Genomic DNA, 22,895 nt, shown 5'->3' with positions numbered 1-22,895 from the left:
TGTATGTATGTATAGAGAGCCTACCATGTGTGAAGGACTGTGTGTGTCTGTGAAATGAACCCATAGCATGTGAACGACTGTGTGTGTGTGTGTGTGTGTGTGTGTGTGTGAAGAACTTGTCTGGGTGGGGACATGAGCCCATAGAGGATCTGTGTGAATGAAGCTATATTGTTTCTGAGAATTTGAAGAACCTAAAGTGTGTCTATGTCCATGTATGCGCAAAGAAACTTACAAGTGTGTTTTTGTGTAGAAAGAGCTCCTCAGTGTGTCTGTGTCTGTGTGTGAAGAATCCCTGGTTTGTGTCTGGCTGTGGCATGTGTCCATCCTTCAGGGTCCATGGAAGGAGCTCTATCTGGACCATGTGACCTTACTGTCATGTGCTATCTTACATTTTATGCCTCTTGAGATCAGACACCTGGATTTTTTTCATCCTTGTATCCTCTACAGCATCTGCCATAGGTTTCTTTGAATATAGTGAGTCCCCATTAGATCCTCTATTATGCCTGGTACATCCTTCCCTCCCAAAATTACCATTTTATTTATTTTTCTCTATACATGTTGTATTGCCTCAGTAGAATCGAGTAACGGCTTCTTGAGGGCAGGATCTGTTTTTTGTTTTGTCTTTGTATTCGCAGCAGCATGAAGTCTTACATGTTGTGGGTTCTTAAATGCTTGTTGAATTGAATTGAATTAGATCTTTCTTTAATAAATGTAATTCATCATGTGCCCATTTGTACATCTGATTGGTCCTCTGGCTATCTTTCCAATGTTCTTCAGGTCTCAGACTGTGACTTGAGGATGCTGAATTCCTTCTCTTGATTGTGTCTTCTCACCCACAGCAGCACTGCAGAACTGCTGCAGGTGTCTGGCCTGGAATTACCAGTGGGAAGATTCCTTACTGAGGAGCTCAGAATCTCAGCTCCAGAGTGAATTTTCCAGCTAAAGTGAGTTTCCTTCTGAGGCTCCAGACCTGTGGAATCCATTCCAGGAGCAAGGAGGAGACCTGTAGTTGGACATTCAGGAAGAAGCAGGACCTTGAGACCCTGATGCTTGAACATTTCCTGATCATTCTGCTTGAGTAAATAGGACTGGGGTGATTTATCAGATATCCAGATACCCTTGGCGAGTGGATGGTCTTGGTGGATCTGACCCAAATGCTTAGGGAGAGAGGTGAGAAAGAAGAGGGGAAGGAAGTACAGATTAATTAAAGAGGAGATTGCATTCTCTCCTAGTTGCCAGAGTAAACTACAGTATTTCAGAAAAACACTTTCCATTATTTGACCTGGAATTGCCTTTCCTTTGGAATGATTGTTTAATTGGGGAATTTACTGTGCTCCCTGGGGAAGCTAAAGTGTGCTGTATTTTTCACTACACTACCATGCTTTACTTACCAGTGGATGGTTTTGCGAAGGAGTCAGAGGCAGGGTATTTTAATATATTTTAGTGATCTCCTTGGATCTTGGAATGGGGGAAAATGGGGGCTTATAAAATTTTGAATTTTGTGCAAGGAGCATGAAGCAGAATGTTTTGACATCTGTAGATGCTCTAAAAATAAGTGAGGATCACCTTAATAAAAATTGTTAGAATTTTCCCTCCTCTGGCCTGATAGTCTTTGGAAGTGGTTTTTAGTTGGGGTTGTGGGCAGTGGCTAAATACTTATCTAAAACCTGCTAGGACCTGGATTCCTGACAGTGGTGTCTTTGAATCCTTGCTTTGATCTGGGATTTGGGAGGTACTATTTATGGGCTCTCTCCGACTTCCCTCTTTCTTCTGTAAGGCCCGGGAGGGATAAAGGTATTGCTTGCCCTGTAAGCATTGTAGAGTGGTGAGTCTGGGAACCACAAAACAAGCGTCTCACCCTCAGGAAACTCCTTTCTCTTCCATAGATCTTCCCTCTCAAGAATCTGCTGTTGACCAGCTGGTGGGTGCTGATGAGTTAGAAATGACTTCTGGGCTTCTGACAGCCAGATCCCAGGTGAGTTGGGAGTGTCTTTTCTAGTAAGAGGGTGAAAACATGTCCTCCTATCCTGGAGCTTCTCTACCCAATAAAGGTTTCTTGAGGAACCTGATCCCCGCCTGTTCTAGCCCAGGAGACTGGGAGTACTTTGCCTTTCATCTCTTCTTTATCTTGTTTTCCTAACTACACATGTCATCCAAAATTGTAATTGTTCCTCCGCTTTCCCTTGCTATATTCTAATCCTGATACATCCCAGCTTTGCCTTCCCTGTCCTTTTGCATTTCCACTTTGACCTCCAGAATTCCATTCTTTTCCTCATGCTTTCTCTCCCCTCACTGTCAACAAACTTCCATTCATTCCCCATCTTTCCCTCGAACAGGCCTTCTATATCCCTACAACCTACCTTTCTCCTGAAACGACACTCCTGAACCCCTGTTTTAGTGTTGGCAGCCCTGCTTAGCAGAGTAGCCACCTGCTAAATGTTTATTTACTGACTTCTCATTCTCCTGACTTAGAGAGCTAGGAAGATTCGTTGTCCTTCTCTTTGTTTCCTACTGCCACCTTCAGACCCTTGCTTTCCTGCTGTCACTTAATAGCCTTTCTTCCTTTGAAATTTGTACCATTTGATTTTACTATCCTTTCCTTATGATTTTTGCTGTGATCTAGAAGCCTCCAGAAGTCTCCTAACCTTCTTTAAGGACCTCAAAACTTGACTTAGTTGTCTTATGGTCTGCTGCCATGATTCTTGATGACATCAGTATTTTCATACTTAACCCATTTCTAATAATCAGTCCTTTCAGTTTCTAAACTTCCTCAACTCTTCTCATCATCATCTCAACTCTACTCCTGCCACCCTCCTGAGGGGTCACATCCTAGACCCTGATCAGATACCTTTGAAATTATTCAATGTCAAAGATCTTGAACTCTGAATTTTTTTTCTTTGACCAGTAACCCCTTCTTGCACCTTTCCTACATCCTTATTCTTGAACCTCTTATCAGCCATTACTGTGACTTCTATTCCCAAATCCCACTCTGTTCTTCTCTTGAGTCATGTTTGGTCTGTAAAATTTTACTATATTCACTTCTGGTGTGTGTGTGTATGTGTGTGTGTGTGTGTGTGTATGTGTGTGTGTGTTCTTTCCATTTATGTTGTGATAGTCATGGTGAATTTTGTTTTCTTAACTCTGCTTACTTCACTTTGTATCAGTTCATATTGTTTCCGTGCTTCTGTGTATTCATCACACTCATTACACTTAATAATCTGCAATTCTTTCAAGAATTGTTTGGTTATATTCTTTGACTACTTATCTATTGTAGAATACCAGTGATCTTTTTATTGCTAAATCCGATGGCCTTCTCATAGCTCTCATGCTTCTTGACATTTCTATTGAACATGACACTACTGACCACCCCCTACTCTGAAGTCTCCCTTCTGTCTCTATTTTTGGTTACATTGCTCTCTTCTACCTCTGCCACCAATTCATTCATTTACACTGAGAAACAGAACTGTCAAATAAACCAGATATTTGTGTCAAACATCTGTGCCTCATCCTCTTGGTTGATAAAATGACTTGAAAACTGAAAGTTGGAATATAGCTTAGTAAACATGCAATCAGAACAAAAGGAACGAGAAAGATTAATGGGACATTTTCATTGTATGCTTGTAGAATTAAAAAAAAATTCCTCTAAGCAGATCTAGAAAATGTATTCAGGGATTGGGAACCTATGGCCTCAAGGTCACATGTGGACCTCTTGGTCCTCAGGTATGGCCCTTTGACTGAATCCAAATTTCACAGAGCAAATCCCCTTAATAAAAGGATCTGCTCAGTAAAACTTGGACTTAGTTAAAAAACCACACTTGAGATCCTAGAAGGCCACATATGACCTTGAGGCCACAGGTTTCCTACCCTCCGGACCAGACTGAATCCTGAGGGGGAAAATTTTTTAAAAAGTCTCAGTGAGTCATTTGTCCATTCCAGTTGGGCATACAGAGACAGGGAAGCAGGTTTAAGGACACTGACACTGGGTCTGGCCAACAGTACACCTCCTGTATAATACTCTAGCATCGCTAGAATACGCCCTCTTCTGTCCTCTGACATTGCCACTAATCTGGTACAGGCCCTTCTCACTTAATTCCTAGACTCTTGCAGTAACTTACTGGTAGGTCAGCCTGCCTCAAGTCTTCCCTACTCCAGTCCATCCTTTATTCAGCCAGTGAAGTGGTTATCCTAAAGTACAGGTCCAGCCATGTCACTCCACTTTTCAAGAAACTCCATTGGCTCCCTGTCACCTCTGTGATCAAATACAAAATCCTCTGTTTGGCATTCAAAGCTCTTTATAGCCTAGCCCCTTCCTGCCTTTCTAGTCTTCTAATACATGATCTCCACTACCTGCTTTTCTATCCAGTGACCTTGCTAGTCTCCTTGCTGTTCCTCAAACAAGATACTTCATCTCTTGACTCCGTCCCCTACACTTGGAATGCTCTCTCTCCTCATTTCTACCTGCTTCCCTGGCTTCCTTTAAACCCTGTCTCATTTTCTACAGGAAGCCTTTCCCAACCTCTCTTAAATCTAGTGCCTTGCCTCTCAGTTATTTCCTGTTTATCCTGTGTATAGCTTGTTTGTACATGTTTGATTGCTTGTCTTCTTCCCCATCAAACTGTGAAATCCTTGAAGTTGAGCACTGTCTTTTGCCTCTTTATATCCCTAGCACTTAGCACAGTGCTTGGCACATAGTAGGCCCTTAATAAGTATTTATTGACAAAGAGAAAGACCTAGGGGAAAAACAAACAAGCTGAACTCCTTTTCTCAAATTTCCTTGTATTTAACTGCTTTGTATTTTCTTTATATTTATACTCTGTGTTTATATAAACATATATAAACTAGTTTTCCCATATAATATTAATATTAATAATTCCCCTTATGAATGCTTTAAGGTTTGGAAAGTGTTTTAGAAATATATCTCACTTTATCCTCACAATATTCTTGGGAAGTAGATGGTATTATTACCCTACTTTACAGTTGAGGAAACTGAGGCAGAAATTAAGTGACTTGCTCAGGGTCACATAGATATTAATTTATAAGGCTGAATTTGAATTCAGATCTTCATGACTTAAGGTCCAGTGCTCTAGAATCCACTGCATTCCCTAACTGCATTGTATTTGTGGCCCAGTGCCTAGCACCATACCTGGCATGTAGGTTTAATAAGTACTTGTTTGTTTGCCCAGGAGGCAGGTTGCAGTTCAATAGAAGAAAAAACTTTCTAATATTTAGAGAGGCAAAAAAGTGGATTGAGCTTTATGAGAGAATGACTTCTTTAGGGTTAAAGTAGAGGTTGGAATGACTAAACATGGTCAACTGGAGAAGAATGTATAGAATATTCATCCATTAGGTGACTTATAAGACCTAATTCTGCTAGATGACATACAAGATCTCTTCCAACTTTAGGGTTTTGTAATTTTTCTGTGAAGTCTTCCCTTGCTACTAGGATCCAAGATTATTTCTTCTTTTTTCTGAACAATTGCTTACCACTCAGCTTTAGCACTTTTGTAGGTGCTCTTTACCATTCTTTCCAGCTGTGTTATTTGTATATTTTTCTCCCAGTCAAAACTATATAGTCTTCAGGCATACTGACTGTCTCCTGCTTTTTTGCATGTCCTTTTTTATAGACAGAAATCTGGCAGGAAGTAAATTAAATAGTGTAAGTTGGAACAATTAGATTTTCTGATCCTTATCAGAACATATGCTCTTGTATCCTCCCTCTGATGTTGTAGCTTCTTCCTTGAGGCCATTAACATGGCCTTTAAGGGAGGTCAGTGACCCTAAATTGAGCCAGCATTTGTCTGACTTTTCAGGAATCATTAACATTCAAGGATGTAGCTGTGGATTTTACTCAGGAGGAGTGGGGGCAACTGGATCGCAGTCAGAGATACTTGTACAGGGATGTAATGCTGGAGAACTATAGGAACCTGGTCTCATTGGGTAAGTGTGCTTTTCCTATGTGACTCAGGGTCATTCTATCCACTGTAGTATTTTTATTTCTTTAGTAAAAGATGAGGGTAAGGGGTGGCTAGGTGGCACAGTTAATAGAGCACCAGCCCTGGAGTCAGAAGGACCTGAGTTCAAATGTGACCTCAGACACTTGAGACATTATTAGCCTTGTGACATTACTAGCGATCTTGGGCAAGTCACTTAACCCCAATTGCCCTGTCTTCCCCGCTCCAAAAAAAAAGGAAAAAAAGAAGATGAGGATAGGGTCTCTGGTATATTTTTGTGGATAGGGGCTTATGGCTCAATGATTAGGGATCCCTCGCCTTTTGGTCACAGAAACAAAATGTTCCTATTCTCCCTTTCTAAGTGAAAGGTCATATTTTGTAGAGGATGAAATAGATGCTTTCTTTGTGCTGTCTTTGATGCTACAACTATTTTTATCCTTCAGAGGTCCTCAAGAAGGAAAGGATTGAAATTTTTCTGGGATTCTTTTTTCTGAGCATAAATACCTAAATCTTTTGTCTTTCCATATGAGCAGGGCATCAAATTTCCAAACCTGATGTGATCTCCCAGTTGGAGCAAGGAGAAGAGCCTTGGCTGGTAGAAAGAGAAATTCCAAGAGATACCTTCCCAGGTAAGTGAAAAAGAACGGAGTGATTGTAACAATGTCATGAGAAGTTATTCTCTTAGAACTATTGATTTCATAATTCTCCTTAAAGTCCTCCAGTTCTATGGAGAAGACTAGGGTCACTTGGCATAAGCTCCTTCAGATATCTTGAACATATTATATAAGAGTATTTAAAATTTATCAGTCAGCCAGTGAATCAACAGACATTTGTTAAGTTCTTATTATGCCAAGGAGTAATTGTAAGAATTCTGGAAAGATAATAAGTAGTTATGAAGATTGTGAAGAGCTTTAAATGCCAAGACAGAGGAATTTCTATTTTATTTCAGAGGCAGTAGGTAATGCCTGGAGTTTATTAAGTAGGGAATGACACAGTTAGATCCATGTTTTATTAAAATCACTTTTAACAGCTGTGTTAAGGATAGATTGGATTTGGGAAGAGGTTTGAAGTAGGGAGGTTGAGTAATAGTCTAGGCAAGAGTTGATTAGGGCCTAAGATAGGATGCTAGCTTTGTGAGTAGAGAAGGGAATGGATATGGATTCAAGAGATGTAGAGATAGAAAGAGGGTTTGGGAACTGAATGGATATGTGGGGTGAGTGAAAGTGAGAAGGTGAGGAAGACCAAAGGTAAACCCAAGTAACTGGGAACATTATGGCACCTTCAGTTGTTATAGGAAAGTTTGGGAGAAGAGTGAGTTAGGAATTGGAGAGAAGATATTGAATTCTGTTTGGGACATGTTGAATTTGAGATGCCTATAGGACATCCAATTTGAAATGTCCATTAGGTAGTTGGTAATGATGGACTAGAGCTGAGGAGAGAGACTGGGAGGTGGACAAATAGATCTAGGAATAATTTGCATAGATATCCTAATTGAACCCATGGAAACTCTTGAGGTTACCAAATGAAAGAGCATAGATAGAAACAAGAAGAAAGCCCAGGACAGAGCCTTGGGTAACATGAACATGAGTGTGACATGGACAGAGAACCAACAAAGGAGACTTTCAAGAAGATGTGGTCCCACAGGTAAGGAAGAAAATCAAAAGAAAACAATGTTATAAGAACCAAAAGAGGAGAGAGAGAGCCCAGAAGGAAAAAATAGTAAAGTGTCAGATGCTGCAGAGAGATGTAAAAGGATGTAGTCTGAGAAAGGACCATTAGATTTGGCAATAAAAGAGTCTTTGATAACTTTTTAAAAAACAGTTATAGTTGTATGAGGTGAAAGCCAGATTGCAGAAGAGAGTAAGAGAAAAAATGGAGGCACTGAGCATCACATATTCTAGGAGTTTAGCTAATAAGGGAAAGAAATATCCATAAGATGATAACTATTAGGGTTGATGGAGACTTGGGTATTATGTGTAGGTGGTAAGAAAGGAACGAGTAGATAGCGAGAGAATGTAGATGAAAAAGAAAGTGAGGCACCAGCAGTTGGGCTTTCAACCCTTTTATAGGTCCTAATATATAGGGAATCCTAAACCTGTCTAGGTCTGTATCTGTATAGGAAAAGATTGTAATGATTTAGAGACTAGATGGCTGTGGCTAAAGATGAACTAATTCTGGTTAGGGAAATTGAAGGGAAGCTGGGAATGTAGAAGAGGCCTTACTTACAGATAATGAAATTGTTGTTTATGAATGATTCTTTTAGCACCAATGGTATCAGCTGGGAAAGATAATACAAGGGGACCCAGAAAACCAGTTAGGACTCTATTACAATAACCTAGACTGCCTCTCATAATACTGATATTTGACGCTAGACAAATACCTCCTATTTAGCCTATTCCAGCTTTTCTTACCTTTTAGTCTTCATTGATGGGCTTATGTTCATTTCCATGCTTATTGTTCACACAGAATCAGCCCTTTCCAACCATGTGTTTCCTCTGATCACTGTACCTTGCCTCCCCTTCCACTCTCTAAAGTACAAGATCATATTTGCATATTTGAAAACTGTCAGAAACCACCTAATGCACTCATCATATTCACTCTCTTATTCTCACTTTATAGTTTCCATTCTTGTTGCACACATTCTTGTAGGAACAAGGGCACAATTGCTTTTTTTTATTCTTTCAGATTGTATTACAATGCCTAAAGACAATGCATCAACTCTAAAGCAAGTTATTTCTGAAAAGCTATCATCCCAGGAGGTGACAATGGAGGGATTCACAAGGGATTTTTTCTGTTACTCTAATCTAGGACAAGCCTGGGAATCTAATGGCCAGTATGAGAGACAGCAGAGAATCCAGGAGAGACATCTGAGACAAATGACAGTTCCCCAGAAGAAAATGCTGCCTGTGAAGAGGGAATTGGAGTACAATGTGTATACTCTGAGTTCGGTCCTTATTACAGAAGAGAATGTTCCTAGAAAAGAGAAGTATCCTGAATGTGACATATATGAAAAAACCTTCAAATGTAATTCACATTTAATTAGACATCAGAAAATCTGTGCAGCAAAGAAACCCTTTGAGTGTAACGAATGTGGTAAATCTTTCAGTAAAAGTGCACTTCTTCGGCAACATCAAGTAGTACATACTGGAGAGAAACCCTATAAATGTAATGAATGTGAGAAAGCTTTCAGTAAAGGTGCACTCCTTATTCAACATCAGAGAGTTCATACTGGGGAGAAACCCTATAAATGTAATGACTGTGAAAAAGCTTTCAGTAAGGCTGCACTCCTTATGCAACATCAGAGAGTCCATACTGGAGAGAAACCATATATGTGTAATGAATGTGGGAAAGCATTTAGTCAGAGCATATGCCTTACTCGCCATAAGAGAATTCACACTGGAGAAAAACCCTATGAATGTAATGAATGTGGAAAGACTTTTAGATTGCGTGGACACCTTACTCAACATCAGAGAATTCATACCGGAGAGAAACCATATAAATGTAATGAATGTGGGAAAACCTTCAGTCAGAGTACAGACCGTACTCAACATGAGAGAATTCATACTGGAGAGAAACCCTATAAATGTATTGAATGTGGAAAAACCTTCATTCAGAGTACACACTTAACTCAGCATCAGAGAATTCATACTGGAGAAAAACCCTATGAATGTAGTGAATGTGGAAAAGCATTTTGTGATAGGTCATCCTTTACTAAGCATCAAAGGATTCATACTGGAGAGAAACCCTATGAATGTACTGAATGTGGGAAAGCCTTTATTAGAAGTTCAGACCTTATTCAACATCATAGAACTCATACTGGAGAGAAACCCTATGAATGTAATGTGTGTGGAAAAGCCTTCAGCCTGCATGTACACCTTACTCGACATCAGAGAATCCATACTGGAGAGAAACCCTATAAATGTAATCAATGTGGAAATGCCTTTAGGCATAGTTCAGCCCTAGTCAGACATCAGAGACTTCATAGTGGAGAGTAATCCTAAGTGTTTAGTAAATAATGTGAAACTTTTAGACTTATCCCTTATTCAAATGCTGTATAGTCATAATATCACATAAGTTACCAGTTACTATTTTACTTGGGGTATTTAAATCGAGAAATCTGCTTCCTTTCCCTTTGTCAGCTATGTTTCTTTCTATTCTACAATAAAAGCTGGCACCTACAAAGTGAGGTTAAATCAGTTCATACCAAAGCACCTTATCTGAAAGTTTTGTTTAATGATTAATTCACCTAATACTAGTTTTCTAAGAATAATAAGCATTTTAATTTTGATTATTTAAAAATTACCTATTTACAAGGATATTTTTAGCTTCCATTAATTATTTTGAAATCATTTTTGTTAATAAAACAGCAGTGATGCATAGATATACCCATTAGGGTTAGAAAGGTTGATCATTGCCCTTAAATGAATTGACCTGCTTTCTTTTACAATATAGTTGTAAGGAAATATAATTGGAAAATTTTCTTGTATGGATCATCAGGTAATAATGACTAAATTCCAGTATCTTCAAAAGAATAGAAATGACTTAAAAAAATTGTCACAGTAACTCCTGAAAATATTTACTGCAACATAAAGAAGTTTTAAGGGGTACTGGTAAAGGAAATACACACACTATATTCTGTTATGACTGTTCATGTCCTTGAAATATTTATTTAAAAAAACAAACCTTTTGCAACAAAAGAAATGAATACAGATAGCCTTTACAGTTACTGCTCTTTATATTACTGGAAAAAGTAATTTAAAGTAAGGTAGTATAATTCCCATCTGATTTTTATGTGGAAACAGTTTTATAATAGGGGTCACATTCATGCCCAACTTTTAAATAAGTGTTACCAATGCTTTTTTTCTAAACCAAATTTAAATGGTTTATTTGTATTAGACTTTCCAAAGTGTATATGTTAATTCAGCAAGACAACACAGTAACAAATAGCAAAAAAAATTCATAATGTACTCTACCAAATTCTTGCTTTCTTCATAATTATTGCCTTATTTTGTTCTATAGGATATAAGAAAATAAAGGAAAACTTTTGTCATGATCATGAAATTAGAAAATGCTCCATTACATTTCATGTTTTGCTTTTGTTTCATTACAAATTTTTCTGTAATATTAACCATAGGAACAGATATCAATTTGTTAGGATTGTTCTTATGTTTGGTAACAGAATGTCTATTCTTTTTTGAACTGTCATCCAAGCACTAACAGTTTCACCTTATACCCTGATATTTTGCAGAGCAGACTTACCTTGAAAATGCAAGAATCAGCTGTTTCTGGCACTGAAATGTTCATTCTTTGATCCATAACTATGTTATGGATTCACAAGACTGAAAAACTTTGAAGTTTTAGCTTCAAACTCAGACCAAAGTTGTGAGTTTGATTCTGAATTTGCAGAGTGTATGTTGAAAAATTTGATGAATGTCCTAGGTATTTGTGTTTGTATTTATATTTGTGTCTGTAATAATTATAAAATATAGTTTTTGTTTTGCCTGATTATTGGAAAGGTGAAAATTTGTAATATATTGATGCAGTTGCAATGCTCATGTATTTATTTTTTGTAATACAAAGTTTTCAATGCCAATTCATTCTGTGTGTTTCTGTCAGCTCAGTACTGCCGATGAATATGAAACTAAGACTGGACTACAAGGGGTTACAGAGCCAGGAAAAGTAGTGGTAAAGTCTAGAAGCCAGCTCCATACTATGAGGAGCATGAGAACCCAGATCCCTTAAAGTCTAATGGGGACCAATCCAACTAGTAGAATTAGGTGGAGAGGCAAAATGAATATTCATGAACTCATAGTGTGTTTATCTTCAGATAAAGGGTGAGGAGGGAGAAGCCCCCAATCTGATGAAATGCTATAGCCTGAGGTCCAGACAAGAGTATTACTTGATAAACAGAAGAGCAAGAACAAGATGTTGTTAGGTTTATAATCTAGTATGAAATATTCTATGAAGGGCCAAATTGGAGACTCTAAAAGCTTAATCATTCCCATTACTGTAGTAGGATCCTATCCTTTTCAACTGACCCTGTACACTTCTGTCAAATCACTTTGTTTAAAAATTCTCATGTCTATAAGAAGATCCTTGCAGTCTCAGTTCTCCCAAACCTTCCTTAACTGTTATCAGGGCCTTTCTGTAACCATGAAGATAATAATCTCCATCTAAACGCAATCACTTATTGCACACTCTTACAAGGTCAGGGTTGCTGACATTCTGTAGGAATTATTATAAAAGGCCAGAGGGAAAGCCATTGACTCCCCAATATCAGTATTACTACCCCATTTTGATCACTGGTGTCATGTTTTGTTCTCCTAATGTTACTGAATTATGACCAAATCATCTGCCTTCATTATTGAAACGCTTTTTATTTGACATTTAATGCCCGACTAACTCTATTCTAATTTGATTTTCTGATTCCCATATCTTTGGCTATCTTCAGACCTTCGGGATCTAAAATCTTAGACTCCCCTACCCAGGTTTTTCTGATCTTGAACCTCCTTCTTACTATTATATCCAGTTATTCCCAATGGCTCTTTCTATTGCCCACAACATAAGGATCAGTATTGCCTGGGGGAGTGAAAACTTCTCAGGCAGTTTTGGATTGTTAACATCCCTTTTCCCCCACCCCTTCACTTTTTTTTTTTTTAAGCTTGCTCAAGGTTACACGGCCAATTATTTCTGGGTGTGGTGCTGAGTATCTGAGGCCGGGATTTGATCCAGGTCTTACTCGCTGAGCCACCTGGCCGCCCCTTACCCCTTCACTTCTGCTGCCAATCAGCAGGAAGCCCTTTCAGGAGGCTTTCTGATTTCCTGCCTCTGTGGGGCCCTCCTTCCGGCCAGTGGGAGTCAGGGATAGCCCGAGCTCATTCCTCCTCCCTCCCCCCCCCCCCCCCCTTGTTTTGGGACCTTTCCCTCTTTCCCTTGCTGTCAATCAGCATCCTTGCTCTTTGTAAGCCTGTTTCCCAGCCACTGAGAGTTAGTGGCAGGCTTCCCTGGGACTTGCCATTGGGGAAGATTTTCGCTCTGAGACTTGAGTCCGCCTCTCAGCCAATGGGAGAAGGGAGATGGGGGGCCGGGGGCGGGGCGGAGGGGGTTTGACTGCATTAGGGTATAAATTCTTGTTCTGCCTTTTGTAATGTGCCTCTTCCTCAAGATCAGTCGAGGAGAAGACCGCCCTCTTCTCCTGGGGAAGAGAATAAATTCCTGTTCTTAGACTAAGAGATCTCCATATTCTTGATTAAATTTTGGATGAGGCTTTTCATCCCAAACAGTATCTTTAACTTCACAGTCAAAGTGTTTCATGAGCCATTCCCATACTACTTATTCACTCTTATTTCAAAACAAGCATGCCCCATACTTGTCCAGGTAGGCTCGTAAGTGTCTCACACACATAAAGAATTCATTTCTCACTCCAGAGCTTTGTTCATATTTTTCTTTCCACTTGGAATGTCTACTCACCCCATTCAAATTCTAAAAGCTGTCAAGGTCCAACTCATGTCCATATCTGTCTGTCTCTTTTAAAAAAGCCTTTTTTGATGCCTTATCTTTCCCTTCTCTTGTACCCTTTATATTTTTATTATAGTTACTTATTTACATTTTTTATTTGAGCAGCTCTGTTTTCTTTTTTATTGGTTGTCAGAATCTTATTCATTCTTAGCAATGGTCCTATTCCCACTTTGCCTCTTTGATACTCACTCATCTTTTTGCCAGTTACTACAAATACCTTTTTTATTGTACTTAACTTTTCCTTATTAGTCTCCGTTCATCCTGAATCTTAATAATATTCCTGATGCTTTTCTTAGAAGTCCACGCAAGGCCTTTGCATTAATTCTCCATTACTGGCTTTTGATTCCATCTTTTGAATATGTTTCAAAAAATCTAAGTTGGTTGATGAGTTCCCTGGTATCCACTTCAGTTTCATAAGCCAACTTACTCATTTTCTTCTTCATTAAAATGGTTTCTTTTGTGTCTTCAAATGGAATTAGTCCATCAGGCCACACATCTTAGAAAGGCATTGAAGATGAATAATGAGGTGGGCCTAGAATTGAATAGGAGGAAGAAAGCAGACAACTTTCAGTTAAACTAGAATAAATGTTGAGTGGTGGGAGGGGATAATTTCATCTAATAACTTAGACAAATCTGTCATTCAAGATATATATATATATATATATATATATATATATATATATAATTTAAACAAACATTTATGAATAAAAGTCCTATTCGCTAATAAATCTGTAACCAAAAGAAATGAAAGATACTCTAGGTCAATGTAGGAAATGCAATTTAAAAACAATTCTGAGGTTCCACCTCATATCTCTCAAATAGACAATAATAAAAGACAGAAATACTGCTTGTGGGGCTGTGGAAAAACTGTCACAGTAACATACTGTTGTTGAAGCTGTGAACTGGCTCAAATCTTCAGCATATCAGTCTGGAATTCTGCAAGAAAATTGATTAAATTGTCCATGATATGTAGAAGTTAAGGCAAGATAGTTAAGGGAATTCATGACAAGTGACAGTCTTTCCCACAGACCTGGGGAAATCTCAGAACTGCAATATCAAGAGTTCTAAGACTATTAACTCCTTGTGACTTTTTGATAACTCTGACCTGCTTGGTTCTCTCACCTGGGCAGGTACATCTTGGGATTTCTTTCTCTACCTTCCATGGATCTTTTCCATGTTCCAACTTGGAGATCACATTTGGTTTGGATCCTTTATGTCCTGCCCATATGGAAAGACAAATTACTTGGGTATTTGTTCTGAGAATGAAGAAACATCACAGAAAATCTCTGCTGCTTTGTTCTTTAAAATCTCTGGAATATGAGAAAGGTGAAGCATTTGAAAAAAAATTTAGTACTACAAATATCTATTTCATACTATAGAAAGTGCAGACTTTAAAGAAAGAGCAGGAATATTCTCTAAGTTCAAAGGGATTAGCACTATATGATTATTGAACCCTAAGTCCCTATAAGATAAGCAATTTAGAAGCCCAAAAACATAACTGAGGGGGCAAAAGTTTCCAGTGGGAAGACTGACCCTAGATCACACAGGAAAATCAACCTTACCCAATAAGACTAGATTCCTATAATTTTTCCAGCATCACTTCCCTGTAGAGGTGTTTCTGTCCACAATCCAACTGCCCCCCACTCTTCCTGGGTGAAGACCACAGCTATATCCTTAAATGTCAATGATGCCTGAAATAACAAACACATTCTTGCATAGCATGGGCATGGTCTTGGAAAATTGGCAGGGTCAAAAGGAATGGACAAAGTTATATGTACTAATAATGTTCAGAGATCTGAGTGTTTCAAGTCAAGTAAATTATATGATTCTACTTTATAAGCATAGCTCCCCTGATTATAGCTGGTGCAGTGTATGAAATATGGTAAATGTCCTTGAGAAACATATAATTTTACTGGTATTAAACAATTAAACAATTCAATTGGCAAACAATACAAGAGAGGATCTAATAATATGTTAAGTCGTGTGGTACAGACAGTAAGTGTACATAAGTTCAGAATAAGGAGACTAGCTTGGATTTGGGTTGCAAAAGATTTTACAGACAACTCAGAATCTTAAAGTTAGCGCTAACCCAGGTTGGAGCATTGACTAGGGGCAACCTCAAATCTAAAGGACAATTACTTTCTACATTTCTCTCCAATTGACCAACTTTTGCTTGAATACATCCAGTAAAGTCTCTTTCTCTCATGGCAGCCCAATCCATTTTGTACCTAAACATTAAAAAGGTCTTCCTTCTATTGAGCTGCAATCTCCCTCCCTTTAAATTCTACCCATTGTTCTTGGTTTGGACTTCTACAAAGATCAAGTCAAATCCAGCTTTTACTTAACAGTTCTTCAAATATTTGAAGGCCATTTTTATATTTTTCTAAATCTTTTTTTTCCAGATTAAACATATTATTTTCTGCAACTGTTCATATGTTATCCTTTTCCTACTAGTCTTTCCCTTCTCAGTTTATTTGTCCCCATTAAAATGTAGTTTACACAACAGAACACACTATTATATATTTAGCTTGACCAATACAGAATGCAATGGGGCTTTTATCTTCTTCACTCTGGACACTATACATGATAGTAATAACACCTAAGATTGTGAGTAATATTTTTGATGGCCGTGCCACAGTAATTAATAATATGCTTATAGTAATATATGATGAGATTAGAGTAACGGGGCCATAAAACTTATAATAAAGTAATACAGGATGGCTACTTAGGCCAGGTACTTATAGAAATCAATACGCTTACATCAGGTGGCATGCTCAGATTTAATGGCTATAGCAAGACAAATACTTCCCATAAGCTAATATTGATAAAAGTGATCAGTACAATGGCCGGGCACATAATAGGTGCTATGTAAATGCTTATTCCCTTTTTCTTTCCCTCCCTTCCTAGATTGGAACATGGTGCTATCCAACTCTTGAGTCAGTCACCAAGCCTCTCCAAGAATCCACCTCAGTAGCAGTTGTCCTTCTTAGGAATGAGTGGGGATAGTGACTGAAGGAAACAGATTATTCCAAATGAGCTTCAATTAGGACAGCTTCAGTTATGGCCCTACCGACGTTTTGCCATTTATGCATTAAACTACTGAAATTATGGGTGCTGTGGGAATACAAGCAAAATATGGAAGGGCTTATCTGAACTATATGGTATCCAACTTTCTTTGTGCACCAGAAAGCAGAAGTAGCTGTATCCTTTTATTGATGACCAATGAATTATGGAAATCACCATCTCTAACTACATTCACTTCCACTGATTTTAGATTTTTGAGGATGGGTTGAGAGAACCAAGATAACATACAAAGTTGGGTTTGGCGTAGGGTATCAATAAATCAATTAACAAGCATTTATTGAACAATTTCTATGTCCTGGGCACTGTGCTAGGCACTGGAGGTAAAGAGACAAAAATTAAATTCTCCCTGTCCTCAAGAAGCTTAATTCTATTAAAGAAGATAATATGTAAATAAGTATACATACAATAACTAAAAAAAGTGATTTTGGGGGGAGGGAAGGAACTAGCCCTGGAGTGGGGGGGGGGTGAGTGGGTTTCATCAAAGACTTTCTATAGAATCAAAGATCACAGAAGGGACCAGAAGACATCAAATTAAGCCCCTTCATTTTAATGATTAGGAAACAGGCACAGATAGGTTAAATTACTTGCCCAGAGTCAAATAGCTAGTGTTTGAGGCAGATCTGAACTTGGAGTCTCTAAGACTCCAAGTCTAGTGCTCTATTCACTCCACCACCTAGCTGGATCAAGTTGTTTTACCTGAGTAGAGTTTTAAGGGAAGTAAGAGATTCTAAGAGGTTGAAGTGAGAGTGCATTTCAGGCAGGGGAGACAACGAGGGCAAAGATATGGGACAAGGACTATCATATGTGAGGAATAGCAAGAAGATTGGTTTGACTGTATATAGAGGGAAGAAGAGTAACAAGATGGGAAAGATATGTTGGGTCCAGGTTGTGAAGGGCTTTAAAAGCTGAACAGAAGAGTTTACATTTGATCTTAAAGGCAAAGGTAGCCACTGGAGTTTATTGAATAGGTGAGTGACATCATCAGACTCACATTTTAGGAAAATTATTTTGGCAGCTGTGTAGAAGAGGTATTGGAATAAGGAAGGGTTCAGGGAAACTAATTAGGAGGTTCTTGTAATGATACAGGTATGAGGAGAGTGGGGTCTGAACTAGGGTGGTAGCCTTGTTTGGACATACAAAAAAAGTTGGAAACTACTTCTGTGGAAGTGTTATGGATATTGTGAGTACAATATACAAAATGAGGTTTAGCTGTAGGGCAAATGGCAAGGTCCAGTGGTCTTTGCATACATTAGCAAGGTGAATGGCAACACCCAGGCTCTGGAGGGAAAAGTGGCAAGGTGCTAAGGCTATGAGCTCCTCCCTTTGTTCACCAGGAAGTATTGAAGGGAAAGGCAGAATGCTCCTTCACCATGTTTGGACTAGAGGAGCCTTTGGTACAGGATCCTACTAATTAGTCTTACACATTTTGTTGCAGCCATTCCCCTCTTCTTACAGACAGGCCAGCAGGTTCCACACGCCTCTGCCAGGGCAGTGCTCCTCCCCTTGTGGCCATCTTGAAAACATGACACTTTTCAGCATTTCCACTTGACATTACTTTGTATTAACTTATGTATATATGTAGCATCTTCCCAACATGATAGCTTCCAATATAATAATAGCTCCTAGATGGAAGGGTTGATTTTCCTGGCATCAAGTATGGTGTCTCATATATAATGGGTGCTTAATAAATCTAGATGGTACAGTGGAGAGAGTGTTGGGCCTGGAGTCAAGAAGATTCATCTTCCTGAGTTCAAATCTGACCTCACAATTCTTACTAGCTGTGTGACCCTGGGAACCCTGTTTGCCTTAGTTTCCTCATCTGTAAAATGAGCAAGAGAAGGAAGTGGCGAATCATTCTGGTATCTTTACCAAGAAAACCCCAAATGTGATCATGAAGTCAGACACGACTCAATAACAAGAGCAAAATAATCTTGATTGAACTGAATTTTCCCCCATTAAATTCTATATTACATTTAGTTCAACTATTTAGCCTTTTTGAGATCTCTTTAGATCCTGTCACCATGAATTACTTTTCCCTGCCAATTTTGTCACCAGAAAATGTAAGTATGCCATCTATACCTTAACAAAATCGTTGATAAAAAATGTTAACACAGAACCAAGGACAGATTCCTGGGACACTCCCTTCAATAGATATGAAGTCATTAATATCTAGTTATTGATTTCAATATTGGACTCCAATGGTTGGAATTCGACCAGTTCCAAATCCACCTAACTATAATTTGGCCTACAATTAATATAAATAGGTAAGTTCTTGGTTTTCTATGGACAGAAAAAATATAAATCTTAAATTGTATATTCATCCTCCTATGGGAAGAATAGCTCCAAGGGTTTTATGTTCTTGTCCAGAAAAGTATAAATAATATTCTGTCTGGGAAAACATCAATAAACTCCAACCTCAGGCTCCTATAACTGGTTTCTCCAGATCCTGCCACACTCTTAGATAATTCAGAGCTCTGAGATCAGATAGTATTTTTGGATGTCAGTTTTTACATGTGAAAATTTTTTCACGTGAAATATCTTTCAGTGATAATTTATATACTGTAGGGTCTAGTCTCAAACAGTGAGATGGTCACTACTGCCTGCTCTATCTAGATAAATATTCTTCCAGGCACTACGTCTAGAAATCCTGAAAACATTTTCCTTCTTTCACCCCCCTCAACCCAAAAAATCATTTCTTCTTTAATCAATCAATAAGCATGTTAAAGTAATCACTATAGTACCAGGCACTGTGCTAGGGGCTCAGAATACAAAGACAAAAGTTAAACAGTTCCTGGCCTCAGAGAGCTTGTATTTTAACTTGGGAGACCTCAGACATCATCTAGTCCAAACCTGTCATTTTAAAGATGAGGCAACTGATGCCTAGGGAGGTTAAGTGATCTGTCCAAGGTCATTCAGGTAGGGCCACATCAAGTCAAACAAAGTTCTCTGACTTTAAATCCATTATTGATTGGCTCCATGAACTGAGAGAAAATTGGGACTTAAGGAAACCACCTAGGTTGGTGGCATCCTCAACAGCAATAGAGAAGCTTGGAAAAGGAATGGGTCCAAGGTGAGAGTGAAATGAGTTCCGTTCTAGACATGCCAAGTTTGAGCTATCTATGAGATATCCTGTTCCAAATTCCAATAAGCAGTTAGTAATGCAAGACTGAAGCTCAGAAGACATCCTAAGGCTTGATAGCAATTGGAGAGTTAGCCAACATAGACATGATAATTAAACCTATGGGAGCTGATGAGGTTATCATGTGTAGAAAGAAAAAGCCTAGAATATGCAGTTAGGGGGCATAACAAAGGAGAGAGAAGAAAGGTCAGACCAGTATGGTAACCTAGGGAGAACAGTCATGAAAACCCTGAGAATAGAAAATATCCCCTAACTATCTACAGGACCTATTCAAAACTCCTTAATCTGACATTCAAGGCCCTCTATAATATGGCTTCACCCTATCAAGTTCTGCTCTATTTCCCCACTACTTCCTAAAATGCAACCTCAATTCAAGCCAGGTCAGTATTCTCTCTGATTCCTGTAAAGGACATGTTCACTCCAACTCCAAGTCTTTACTCATGGCATTCATAGAACAACAGGATTATAGCTTTAGAGCTGGAAGGGGCCTTAGAACTTATCTAGTTCAAACTCTGTTTTTCCAGTTTACAAAGTGTAGCCTCAAGGAGGTTGAGTAACTTGCCCAAGGTGATACAAATACAGAGCATCAGGGACAGGATTTGAACTCCTGTCCTCTGACTTTCCCTCAGCTATGTTTTACAGCTATTTGAATCCTGTCTATCCCCAAGTTCAAATCCCACCTCTTCTAAAAGAACTTCACAGCCCACATTGTACCTTCCCTGAACTCATATTGATTGCCCATGCCATTCATTTTGATCTTGACTCATCCTGCATTATTTAACTTTTAAGTTAATTAAAATTGTGATTTTAATGTTCATGTCTTGTCTCCCTAATAAAACCATAAGGTTCTTAAGGACAAGGACTATGTCTTTTATTTCTTATGTTTTGCTGGTATGGCTGAACATAGTACTGAGAACATAACTGCATATCCTGATTAAGTGACTGGATCTTGGTAGATGAGAGAAGGGTGCTGTGGAATAGCAGTAGGTAAACTGGGAACATGAGAACACTACCAGTTCTCTAAAGCCAAATAACTGCTCAGGTTTCCTGGGCAGGACTTTTTTTTTTTTGACAGGATTTTTTAAGGTAGGTCATTTATAAGCTCAAGAGTAAGGGAAGGGAATGTTTTTACTCTCAGGCAGGAGAAAGCATTTTAGGGGAAAGAGATCAAAGAACCCCAGCTTACCTGTGACCTGGTCATAAGGAGTCCTGAACTCATGCCTTCTTACTTGATGCACCCCTCTTGGGGAAGGGAGGATTCCTGACAAGGCAGAACTGTGTAAGGGAAAGAAGCCACGAGGGAAATCTCTTGCCTTGTGCTTCCCAGACTCACCAACCTAGAAATCTTCACAGTACAACTGGGTATTATTATAACCATCCACATTGCCTTAGGAAGGAAGTTGGAGGTCAAAGGGATCCCAGGAGTAGCTCCACCCTCAATACTGAATCAGAAGGAAGTTCTGTAAAGATCCTATAATTGTGGTCTTAGTACGTTCTAAATAATAAGACCATAGCCTATATAGTACCAACCAAAATCTACCTCCAAACTCATCAAGCCATTAAGCTACAGTTCAGAAAGTTTTTAATGTCTTACCTACCCACTTGCAAAGCATTTTCTGCTCTATTCCTCTCCACTCTAAGTCTTGACCCAGGACCCATTAAGATATATTAGAATATCCTGCCTTTGATGTCTTCCCTTGGTGAATATAGAGTATGGGGGAAGTGCAGGGCATACTTAAGCCCCACCAGGGAACATAGTACCCACCTTGGCAAGCTTTCTAAGGATAAATATGATTCCAGGTCAAAGAATGCTCTCTTCTGTATGAATAAGGCTCCTGCAGTCAGTCTAGGTGTCTCTCCTATATGGTCGAACCACAACTTCTTCTTAATTTCTGTAATTCTCAATTTTCTGCCCAAGCATGTCGGTTCTCTAAGGTCACCCACTCCTCATTAGCATCTGAATATTGTGATGTTACCTAATACTGGTTAGCCGGATTGGGTGACTGGGAACTGCTCCAGCACCAGCCTCTTACAAGCCCTGCTGTTTTCTGAAGTTCTGGCCAAAGGTTCCAAAGCAGATGTTTCTCCTCCTAGGATGGATTCCTGCTTTCCAGGGCCTGGGGGCTTAGCGGCAAGGTCACTTTTGGGGAGACCATCATCACTAGAGGTGAGATATTTGCCTCCTTTTAGTGCTCCGTACTGGACACCTCTAGATTCTAAAGGGGAGGCTGTGAGCACAGAGAAAACAGAATCAAGAACAGTCAGAACTTAGCAGCCCCAGTCTCAGTCTCAAAGGGCACTGCAGAGATAGGTAAAGAGCCGTATATACAAAAGGGCAAAAATGAGTTTCATTCATCCAATAAACATATAGTTCAACTCAATTCAACAAACATTTAGTAAGCAGCTGTTATGCTCAAGGCAGTTGGTTAGACCCTAGAGATATAAAAGCAAAAATGAAAAGTTCTTGCCCTCAAGGAGTTGAGTTTCTGGGGTGGTGGGTGGGTGAATGGGCAGGCAGAATATAACACATAGATAGCTAATCAAATACAAAGTAAATGGAAGATGTGAGATTATTAATGAGCACTTCAAAGGAGCTAAGTAGGCACCTACTCTGCTCAAAGGCCAGAATTAGTGCCTGGGCAGTTACAAGAATATAAGGGTATCTATCACCTGGGGCAGGGGCACAGACACACACAAGCACACAGACACAGAGACACACAGGCACAGAGACACAGAGACACAGAGACACGTTCAGACACAGAGACACAGCACAGATTCGCACACACACAGACACACATACACACAGACACACAGACACACACACCCCTCATCCTCAAGAGAACTGTCAGATGGCATGCCCAGCATTTTGGATCTACCTGATCGCACCGAGGACGTGAGGTGGGGGTCAGGGCCAAGTCATTAAATACCTGGGACTGGGTCCAGGCCCTAGAATGATCTCCAGCTGGTTCCGACCAAAGACACTAAGGGCAATCCCTAACTCACACTAAGGCGAAGCTCAGGATTGTGCCTGCTCCCAGAGATCCTCAGGACTACAACTCCCAGAATGCCACGAGACACGCGGCTTCTGCCTTTCAGAGACATTACTTATTGGAGGTTTTCCGATGTGTTCCCACTCCCACCCTCCCCCCACTGATCCCGGCACCTGGAAGACTGTAAATCTCTGGAGCTCTAGCACCCGACGT

General features: G+C 39.3%; 1 long non-coding RNA gene and 1 pseudogene across 1 annotated transcript; one reads left to right on the top strand and one right to left on the bottom strand.

Annotated features, from left to right (window-relative positions):
* LOC138157239 (zinc finger protein 850-like) overlaps nucleotides 1-12,296 on the top strand; it is a 62,094-nt pseudogene extending 49,798 nt beyond the window's left edge.
* A 2,294-nt stretch (nucleotides 12,297-14,590) lies between these two features.
* Nucleotides 14,591-22,687, bottom strand: LOC138157174 (uncharacterized). The gene is made up of 4 exons (XR_011167328.1): nucleotides 21,458-22,687; nucleotides 20,879-20,953; nucleotides 15,032-15,160; nucleotides 14,591-14,687 (listed from the first exon to the last, which is right to left on the bottom strand). It is a non-coding gene; the product is annotated as an uncharacterized lncRNA (long non-coding RNA).
* Nucleotides 22,688-22,895: the final 208 nt, after the last annotated feature.

Source organism: Petaurus breviceps, unplaced genomic scaffold (assembly GCF_028583685.1).
Source record: "Petaurus breviceps papuanus isolate PSGF00001 unplaced genomic scaffold, PetGlider_PUasm1.0 171, whole genome shotgun sequence".
Taxonomy (NCBI): domain Eukaryota; kingdom Metazoa; phylum Chordata; class Mammalia; order Diprotodontia; family Petauridae; genus Petaurus; species Petaurus breviceps.
Note: the sequence above shows the minus strand (reverse complement) of the source record. Positions and strands in the feature narration are given on the sequence as shown.